Here is a 10834-nt window from a genome sequence, read left to right as displayed (position 1 = left end):
GGTACTTGAGACGCAAAACCGTCGCACGCATGGTTTCGAAGCGATGTGCGAAAAACGGGCCAAAATGGTGCACGAACAAAGGGGCACGCGCTATATCTAGCAGAAGGAGAACTCTGCGAGGTGTTGTGTGTATGGACGAAAAGTAGGCATTACGGAGTTGAGCAAACGCGCCGAAGACCGGGAATCGATATCTCCAACCGGCTGGTCGGTAGAGCGATTCCCAACACCCCATAGACACCGCAATGGGTGAAAATCGGCTAAGTCCCTGAAATGGGTTTTCACCCAAAAACAGGGTGATGGAGACATTGCACGGAGTTGGCGTATATGGACGAAAGTTAGCCACGGTGGTGTTCTAACATCGGTGCTTGGGACGCAAAACCGTCGAACGCATGGTTTCGAGGCAATGTGCGAAAAACGGGCCAAAACGGTGCACGAACAAAGGGGCACGCGCTATATCTGGCAGAAGGAGAACTCTGCGAGGTGTTGTGTGTATGGACGAAAAGTAGGCATTACGGAGTTGAGCAAACGCGCCGAAGACCGGGAATCGATATCTCCAACCGGCTGGTCGGTAGAGCGATTCCCAACACCCCATAGACACCGCAATGGGTGAAAATCGGCTAAGTCCCAGAAATGGGTTTTCACCCAAAAACAGGGTGATGGAGACATTGCACGGAGTTGGCGTATATGGACGAAAGTTAGCCACGGTGATGTTCTAACATCGGTACTTGGGACGCAAAAGCGTCGGACGCATGGTTTCGAAGCGATGTGCGAAAAACGGGCCAAAATGGTGCACGAACAAAGGGGCACGCGCTATATCTGGCAGAAGGAGAACTCTGCGAGGTGTTGTGTGTATGGACGAAAAGTAGGCATTACGGAGTTGAGCAAACGCGCCGAAGACCGGGAATCGATATCTCCAACCGGCTGGTCGGTAGAGCGATTCCCAACACCCCATAGACACCGCAATGGGTGAAAATCGCCTAAGTCCCAGAAATGGGTTTTCACCCAAAAACAGGGTGATGGAGACATTGCACGGAGTTGGCGTATATGGACGAAAGTTAGCCACGGTGGTGTTCTAACATCGGTACTTGGGACGCAAAAGCGTCGGACGCATGGTTTCGAAGCGATGTGCGAAAAACGGGCCAAAATGGTGCACGAACAAAGGGGCACGCGCTATATCTGGCAGAAGGAGAACTCTGCGAGGTGTTGTGTGTATGGACGAAAAGTAGGCATTACGGAGTTGAGCAAACGCGCCGAAGACCGGGAATCGATATCTCCAACCGGCTGGTCGGTAGAGCGATTCCCAACACCCCATAGACACCGCAATGGGTGAAAATCGGCTAAGTCCCAATATGTACCTTCAAAGGGGCATATCTCGAAAACTACTCGTCAGATCGGGGCCAAATTCACAGAGAAGACACATGTCGAGGAGTTGTTTCGGTTGAGCGATAGTGGTTTTTGGGTGAAAATGTACCCCTAAACCTTGTACAGAGAGGACCCCTTCCGTAGAGCAAAATCCTGAAGGTCGGGGTCGCGCAAGGGTCGACATGGGTCGAGGTGGACTATCATGCGAAACCACTTTTTTCGGTCCCTACGGTGCCCCTAGATGATGAAAAGTACAATCCGAGGTTGATTACGAACACTTTTGTGCACCCCCTTCCGTAGAGCAAAATCCTGAAGGTCGGGGTCGCGCAAGGGTCGACATGGGTCGAGGTGGACTATCATGCGAAACCACTTTTTTCGGTCCCTACGGTGCCCCTAGATGATGAAAAGTACAATCCGAGGTTGATTACGAACACTTTTGTGCACCCCCTTCCGTAGAGCAAAATCCTGAAGGTCGGGGTTGCGCACAAGTAGACCCCCTTCCGTAGAGCAAAATCCTGAAGGTCGGGGTCGCGCAAGGGTCGACATGGGTCGAGGTGGACTATCATGCGAAACCACTTTTTTCGGTCCCTACGGTGCCCCTAGATGATGAAAAGTACAATCCGAGGTTGATTACGAACACTTTTGTGCACCCCCTTCCGTAGAGCAAAATCCTGAAGGTTGGGGTTGCGCACAAGTAGACCCCCTTCCGTAGAGCAAAATCCTGAAGGTCGGGGTCGCGCAAGGGTCGACATGGGTCGAGGTGGACTATCATGCGAAACCACTTTTTTCGGTCCCTACGGTGCCCCTAGATGATGAAAAGTACAATCCGAGGTTGATTACGAACACTTTTGTGCACCCCCTTCCGTAGAGCAAAATCCTGAAGGTTGGGGTTGCGCACAAGTAGACCCCCTTCCGTAGAGCAAAATCCTGAAGGTCGGGGTCGCGCAAGGGTCGACATGGGTCGAGGTGGACTATCATGCGAAACCACTTTTTTCGGTCCCTACGGTGCCCCTAGATGATGAAAAGTACAATCCGAGGTTGATTACGAACACTTTTGTGCACCCCCTTCCGTAGAGCAAAATCCTGAAGGTCGGGGACGCACAAGTGTGCACCCCCTTCCGTAGAGCAAAATCCTGAAGGTCGGGGTCGCGCAAGGGTCGACATGGGTCGAGGTGGACTATCATGCGAAACCACTTTTTTCGGTCCCTACGGTGCCCCTAGATGATGAAAAGTACAATCCGAGGTTGATTACGAACACTTTTGTGCACCCCCTTCCGTAGAGCAAAATCCTGAAGGTCGGGGTCGCGCAAGGGTCGACATGGGTCGAGGTGGACTATCATGCGAAACCACTTTTTTCGGTCCCTACGGTGCCCCTAGATGATGAAAAGTACAATCCGAGGTTGATTACGAACACTTTTGTGCACCCCCTTCCGTAGAGCAAAATCCTGAAGGTCGGGGTTGCGCACAAGTAGACCCCCTTCCGTAGAGCAAAATCCTGAAGGTCGGGGTCGCGCAAGGGTCGACATGGGTCGAGGTGGACTATCATGCGAAACCACTTTTTTCGGTCCCTACGGTGCCCCTAGATGATGAAAAGTACAATCCGAGGTTGATTACGAACACTTTTGTGCACCCCCTTCCGTAGAGCAAAATCCTGAAGGTCGGGGTCGCGCAAGGGTCGACATGGGTCGAGGTGGACTATCATGCGAAACCACTTTTTTCGGTCCCTACGGTGCCCCTAGATGATGAAAAGTACAATCCGAGGTTGATTACGAACACTTTTGTGCACCCCCTTCCGTAGAGCAAAATCCTGAAGGTCGGGGTTGCGCACAAGTAGACCCCCTTCCGTAGAGCAAAATCCTGAAGGTCGGGGTCGCGCAAGGGTCGACATGGGTCGAGGTGGACTATCATGCGAAACCACTTTTTTCGGTCCCTACGGTGCCCATAGATGATGAAAAGTACAATCCGAGGTTGATTACGAACACTTTTGTGCACCCCCTTCCGTAGAGCAAAATCCTGAAGGTCGGGGTTGCGCACAAGTAGACCCCCTTCCGTAGAGCAAAATCCTGAAGGTCGGGGTCGCGCAAGGGTCGACATGGGTCGAGGTGGACTATCATGCGAAACCACTTTTTTCGGTCCCTACGGTGTCCCTAGATGATGAAAAGTACAATCCGAGGTTGATTACGAACACTTTTGTGCACCCCCTTCCGTAGAGCAAAATCCTGAAGGTCGGGGTCGCGCAAGGGTCGACATGGGTCGAGGTGGACTATCATGCGAAACCACTTTTTTCGGTCCCTACGGTGCCCCTAGATGATGAAAAGTACAATCCGAGGTTGATTACGAACACTTTTGTGCACCCCCTTCCGTAGAGCAAAATCCTGAAGGTCGGGGTTGCGCACAAGTCGACCCCCTTCCGTAGAGCAAAATCCTGAAGGTCGGGGTCGCGCAAGGGTCGACATGGGTCGAGGTGGACTATCATGCGAAACCACTTTTTTCGGTCCCTACGGTGCCCCTAGATGATGAAAAGTACAATCCGAGGTTGATTACGAACACTTTTGTGCACCCCCTTCCGTAGAGCAAAATCCTGAAGGTCGGGGTTGCGCACAAGTAGACCCCCTTCCGTAGAGCAAAATCCTGAAGGTCGGGGTCGCGCAAGGGTCGACATGGGTCGAGGTGGACTATCATGCGAAACCACTTTTTTCGGTCCCTACGGTGCCCCTAGATGATGAAAAGTACAATCCGAGGTTGATTACGAACACTTTTGTGCACCCCCTTCCGTAGAGCAAAATCCTGAAGGTCGGGGTTGCGCACAAGTAGACCCCCTTCCGTAGAGCAAAATCCTGAAGGTCGGGGTCGCGCAAGGGTCGACATGGGTCGAGGTGGACTATCATGCGAAACCACTTTTTTCGGTCCCTACGGTGCCCCTAGATGATGAAAAGTACAATCCGAGGTTGATTACGAGCACTTTTGTGCACCCCCTTCCGTAGAGCAAAATCCTGAAGGTCGGGGTTGCGCACAAGTCGACCCCCTTCCGTAGAGCAAAATCCTGAAGGTCGGGGTCGCGCAAGGGTCGACATGGGTCGAGGTGGACTATCATGCGAAACCACTTTTTTCGGTCCCTACGATGCCCGTAGATGATGAAAAGTACAATCCGAGGTTGATTACGAACACTTTTGTGCACCCCCTTCTGTAGAGCAAAATCCTGAAGGTCGGGGTTGCGCACAAGTAGACCCCCTTCCGTAGAGCAAAATCCTGAAGGTCGGGGTCGCGCAAGGGTCGACATGGGTCGAGGTGGACTATCATGCGAAACCACTTTTTTCGTTCCCTACGGTGCCCCTAGATGATGAAAAGTACAATCCGAGGTTGATTACGAACACTTTTGTGCACCCCCTTCCGTAGAGCAAAATCCTGAAGGTCAGGGTCGCGCAAGGGTCGACATGGGTCGAGGTGGACTATCATGCGAAACCACTTTTTTCGGTCCCTACGGTGCCCCTAGATGATGAAAAGTACAATCCGAGGTTGATTACGAACACTTTTGTGCACCCCCTTCCGTAGAGCAAAATCCTGAAGGTCGGGGTTGCGCACAAGTAGACCCCCTTCCGTAGAGCAAAATCCTGAAGGTCGGGGTCGCGCAAGGGTCGACATGGGTCGAGGTGGACTATCATGCGAAACCACTTTTTTCGGTCCCTACGGTGCCCCTAGATGATGAAAAGTACAATCCGAGGTTGATTACGAACACTTTTGTGCACCCCCTTCCGTAGAGCAAAATCCTGAAGGTCGGGGTTGCGCACAAGTGTGCACCCCCTTCCGTAGAGCAAAATCCTGAAGGTCGGGGTCGCGCAAGGGTCGACATGGGTCGAGGTGGACTATCATGCGAAACCACTTTTTTCGGTCCCTACGGTGCCCCTAGATGATGAAAAGTACAATCCGAGGTTGATTACGAACACTTTTGTGCACCCCCTTCCGTAGAGCAAAATCCTGAAGGTCGGGGTTGCGCACAAGTAGACCCCCTTCCGTAGAGCAAAATCCTGAAGGTCGGGGTCGCGCAAGGGTCGACATGGGTCGAGGTGGACTATCATGCGAAACCACTTTTTTCGGTCCCTACGGTGCCCCTAGATGATGAAAAGTACAATCCGAGGTTGATTACGAACACTTTTGTGCACCCCCTTCCGTAGAGCAAAATCCTGAAGGTCGGGGTTGCGCACAAGTAGACCCCCTTCCGTAGAGCAAAATCCTGAAGGTCGGGGTCGCGCAAGGGTCGACATGGGTCGAGGTGGACCATCATGCGAAACCACTTTTTTCGGTCCCTACGGTGCCCCTAGATGATGAAAAGTACAATCCGAGGTTGATTACGAACACTTTTGTGCACCCCCTTCCGTAGAGCAAAATCCTGAAGGTCGGGGTTGCGCACAAGTCGACCCCCTTCCGTAGAGCAAAATCCTGAAGGTCGGGGTCGCGCAAGGGTCGACATGGGTCGAGGTGGACTATCATGCGAAACCACTTTTTTCGGTCCCTACGGTGCCCCTAGATGATGAAAAGTACAATCCGAGGTTGATTACGAACACTTTTGTGCACCCCCTTCCGTAGAGCAAAATCCTGAAGGTCGGGGTCGCGCAAGGGTAGACCCCTTCCGTAGAGCAAAATCCTGAAGGTCGGGGTCGCGCAAGGGTCGACATGGGTCGAGGTGGACTATCATGCGAAACCACTTTTTTCGGTCCCTACGGTGCCCCTAGATGATGAAAAGTACAATCCGAGGTTGATTACGAACACTTTTGTGCACCCCCTTCCGTAGAGCAAAATCCTGAAGGTCGGGGTCGCACAAGTGTGCACCCCCTTCCGTAGAGCAAAATCCTGAAGGTCGGGGTCGCGCAAGGGTCGACATGGGTCGAGGTGGACTATCATGCGAAACCACTTTTTTCGGTCCCTACGGTGCCCCTAGATGATGAAAAGTACAATCCGAGGTTGATTACGAACACTTTTGTGCACCCCCTTCCGTAGAGCAAAATCCTGAAGGTCGGGGTTGCGCACAAGTAGACCCCCTTCCGTAGAGCAAAATCCTGAAGGTCGGGGTCGCGCAAGGGTCGACATGGGTCGAGGTGGACTATCATGCGAAACCACTTTTTTCGGTCCCTACGGTGCCCCTAGATGATGAAAAGTACAATCCGAGGTTGATTACGAACACTTTTGTGCACCCCCTTCCGTAGAGCAAAATCCTGAAGGTCGGGGTTGCGCACAAGTAGACCCCCTTCCGTAGAGCAAAATCCTGAAGGTCGGGGTCGCGCAAGGGTCGACATGGGTCGAGGTGGACTATCATGCGAAACCACTTTTTTCGGTCCCTACGGTGCCCCTAGATGATGAAAAGTACAATCCGAGGTTGATTACGAACACTTTTGTGCACCCCCTTCCGTAGAGCAAAATCCTGAAGGTCGGGGTTGCGCACAAGTAGACCCCCTTCCGTAGAGCAAAATCCTGAAGGTCGGGGTCGCGCAAGGGTCGACATGGGTCGAGGTGGACTATCATGCGAAACCACTTTTTTCGGTCCCTACGGTGCCCCTAGATGATGAAAAGTACAATCCGAGGTTGATTACGAACACTTTTGTGCACCCCCTTCCGTAGAGCAAAATCCTGAAGGTCGGGGTCGCGCAAGTGTGCACCCCCTTCCGTAGAGCAAAATCCTGAAGGTCGGGGTCGCGCAAGGGTCGACATGGGTCGAGGTGGACTATCATGCGAAACCACTTTTTTCGGTCCCTACGGTGCCCCTAGATGATGAAAAGTACAATCCGAGGTTGATAACGAACACTTTTGTGCACCCCCTTCCGTAGAGCAAAATCCTGAAGGTCGGGGTTGCGCACAAGTAGACCCCCTTCCGTAGAGCAAAATCCTGAAGGTCGGGGTCGCGCAAGGGTCGACATGGGTCGAGGTGGACTATCATGCGAAACCACTTTTTTCGGTCCCTACGGTGCCCCTAGATGATGAAAAGTACAATCCGAGGTTGATTACGAACACTTTTGTGCACCCCCTTCCGTAGAGCAAAATCCTGAAGGTCGGGGTCGCGCAAGGGTCGACATGGGTCGAGGTGGACTATCATGCGAAACCACTTTTTTCGGTCCCTACGGTGCCCCTAGATGATGAAAAGTACAATCCGAGGTTGATTACGAACACTTTTGTGCACCCCCTTCCGTAGAGCAAAATCCTGAAGGTCGGGGTCGCGCAAGTGTGCACCCCCTTCCGTAGAGCAAAATCCTGAAGGTCGGGGTCGCGCAAGGGTCGACATGGGTCGAGGTGGACTATCATGCGAAACCACTTTTTTCGGTCCCTACGGTGCCCCTAGATGATGAAAAGTACAATCCGAGGTTGATTACGAACACTTTTGTGCACCCCCTTCCGTAGAGCAAAATCCTGAAGGTCGGGGTTGCGCACAAGTAGACCCCCTTCCGTAGAGCAAAATCCTGAAGGTCGGGGTCGCGCAAGGGTCGACATGGGTCGAGGTGGACTATAATGCGAAACCACTTTTTTCGGTCCCTACGGTGCCCCTAGATGATGAAAAGTACAATCCGAGGTTGATTACGAACACTTTTGTGCACCCCCTTCCGTAGAGCAAAATCCTGAAGGTCGGGGTCGCGCAAGGGTCGACATGGGTCGAGGTGGACTATCATGCGAAACCACTTTTTTCGGTCCCTACGGTGCCCCTAGATGATGAAAAGTACAATCCGAGGTTGATTACGAACACTTTTGTGCACCCCCTTCCGTAGAGCAAAATCCTGAAGGTCGGGGTTGCGCACAAGTCGACCCCCTTCCGTAGAGCAAAATCCTGAAGGTCGGGGTCGCGCAAGGGTCGACATGGGTCGAGGTGGACTATCATGCGAAACCACTTTTTTCGGTCCCTACGGTGCCCCTAGATGATGAAAAGTACAATCCGAGGTTGATTACGAACACTTTTGTGCACCCCCTTCCGTAGAGCAAAATCCTGAAGGTCGGGGTTGCGCACAAGTAGACCCCCTTCCGTAGAGCAAAATCCTGAAGGTCGGGGTCGCGCAAGGGTCGACATGGGTCGAGGTGGACTATCATGCGAAACCACTTTTTTCGGTCCCTACGGTGCCCCTAGATGATGAAAAGTACAATCCGAGGTTGATTACGAACACTTTTGTGCACCCCCTTCCGTAGAGCAAAATCCTGAAGGTCGGGGTTGCGCACAAGTAGACCCCCTTCCGTAGAGCAAAATCCTGAAGGTCGGGGTCGCGCAAGGGTCGACATGGGTCGAGGTGGACTATCATGCGAAACCACTTTTTTCGGTCCCTACGGTGCCCCTAGATGATGAAAAGTACAATCCGAGGTTGATTACGAACACTTTTGTGCACCCCCTTCCGTAGAGCAAAATCCTGAAGGTCGGGGTCGCACAAGTGTGCACCCCCTTCCGTAGAGCAAAATCCTGAAGGTCGGGGTCGCGCAAGGGTCGACATGGGTCGAGGTGGACTATCATGCGAAACCACTTTTTTCGGTCCCTACGGTGCCCCTAGATGATGAAAAGTACAATCCGAGGTTGATTACGAACACTTTTGTGCACCCCCTTCCGTAGAGCAAAATCCTGAAGGTCGGGGTTGCGCACAAGTCGACCCCCTTCCTTAGAGCAAAATCCTGAAGGTCGGGGTCGCGCAAGGGTCGACATGGGTCGAGGTGGACTATCATGCGAAACCACTTTTTTCGGTCCCTACGGTGCCCCTAGATGATGAAAAGTACAATCCGAGGTTGATTACGAACACTTTTGTGCACCCCCTTCCGTAGAGCAAAATCCTGAAGGTCGGGGTCGCGCAAGGGTCGACATGGGTCGAGGTGGACTATCATGCGAAACCACTTTTTTCGGTCCCTACGGTGCCCCTAGATGATGAAAAGTACAATCCGAGGTTGATTACGAACACTTTTGTGCACCCCCTTCCGTAGAGCAAAATCCTGAAGGTCGGGGTTGCGCACAAGTAGACCCCCTTCCGTAGAGCAAAATCCTGAAGGTCGGGGTCGCGCAAGGGTCGACATGGGTCGAGGTGGACTATCATGCGAAACCACTTTTTTCGGTCCCTACGGTGCCCCTAGATGATGAAAAGTACAATCCGAGGTTGATTACGAACACTTTTGTGCACCCCCTTCCGTAGAGCAAAATCCTGAAGGTCGGGGTTGCGCACAAGTAGACCCCCTTCCGTAGAGCAAAATCCTGAAGGTCGGGGTCGCGCAAGGGTCGACATGGGTCGAGGTGGACTATCATGCGAAACCACTTTTTTCGGTCCCTACGGTGCCCCTAGATGATGAAAAGTACAATCCGAGGTTGATTACGAACACTTTTGTGCACCCCCTTCCGTAGAGCAAAATCCTGAAGGTCGGGGTCGCACAAGTGTGCACCCCCTTCCGTAGAGCAAAATCCTGAAGGTCGGGGTCGCGCAAGGGTCGACATGGGTCGAGGTGGACTATCATGCGAAACCACTTTTTTCGGTCCCTACGGTGCCCCTAGATGATGAAAAGTACAATCCGAGGTTGATTACGAACACTTTTGTGCACCCCCTTCCGTAGAGCAAAATCCTGAAGGTCGGGGTTGCGCACAAGTCGACCCCCTTCCGTAGAGCAAAATCCTGAAGGTCGGGGTCGCGCAAGGGTCGACATGGGTCGAGGTGGACTATCATGCGAAACCACTTTTTTCGGTCCCTACGGTGCCCCTAGATGATGAAAAGTACAATCCGAGGTTGATTACGAACACTTTTGTGCACCCCCTTCCGTAGAGCAAAATCCTGAAGGTCGGGGTTGCGCACAAGTCGACCCCCTTCCGTAGAGCAAAATCCTGAAGGTCGGGGTCGCGCAAGGGTCGACATGGGTCGAGGTGGACTATCATGCGAAACCACTTTTTTCGGTCCCTACGGTGCCCCTAGATGATGAAAAGTACAATCCGAGGTTGATTACGAACACTTTTGTGCACCCCCTTCCGTAGAGCAAAATCCTGAAGGTCGGGGTCGCGCAAGGGTCGACATGGGTCGAGGTGGACTATCATGCGAAACCACTTTTTTCGGTCCCTACGGTGCCCCTAGATGATGAAAAGTACAATCCGAGGTTGATTACGAACACTTTTGTGCACCCCCTTCCGTAGAGCAAAATCCTGAAGGTCGGGGTTGCGCACAAGTGTGCACCCCCTTCCGTAGAGCAAAATCCTGAAGGTCGGGGTCGCGCAAGGGTCGACATGGGTCGAGGTGGACTATCATGCGAAACCACTTTTTTCGGTCCCTACGGTGCCCCTAGATGATGAAAAGTACAATCCGAGGTTGATTACGAACACTTTTGTGCACCCCCTTCCGTAGAGCAAAATCCTGAAGGTCGGGGTCGCGCAAGGGTCGACATGGGTCGAGGTGGACTATCATGCGAAACCACTTTTTTCGGTCCCTACGGTGCCCCTAGATGATGAAAAGTACAATCCGAGGTTGATTACGAACACTTTTGTGCA

This window comes from Anopheles nili, unplaced genomic scaffold (assembly GCF_943737925.1).
Source record: "Anopheles nili unplaced genomic scaffold, idAnoNiliSN_F5_01 U_low_cov_4, whole genome shotgun sequence".
Taxonomy (NCBI): Eukaryota; Metazoa; Arthropoda; class Insecta; order Diptera; family Culicidae; genus Anopheles; species Anopheles nili.
Note: the sequence above shows the minus strand (reverse complement) of the source record.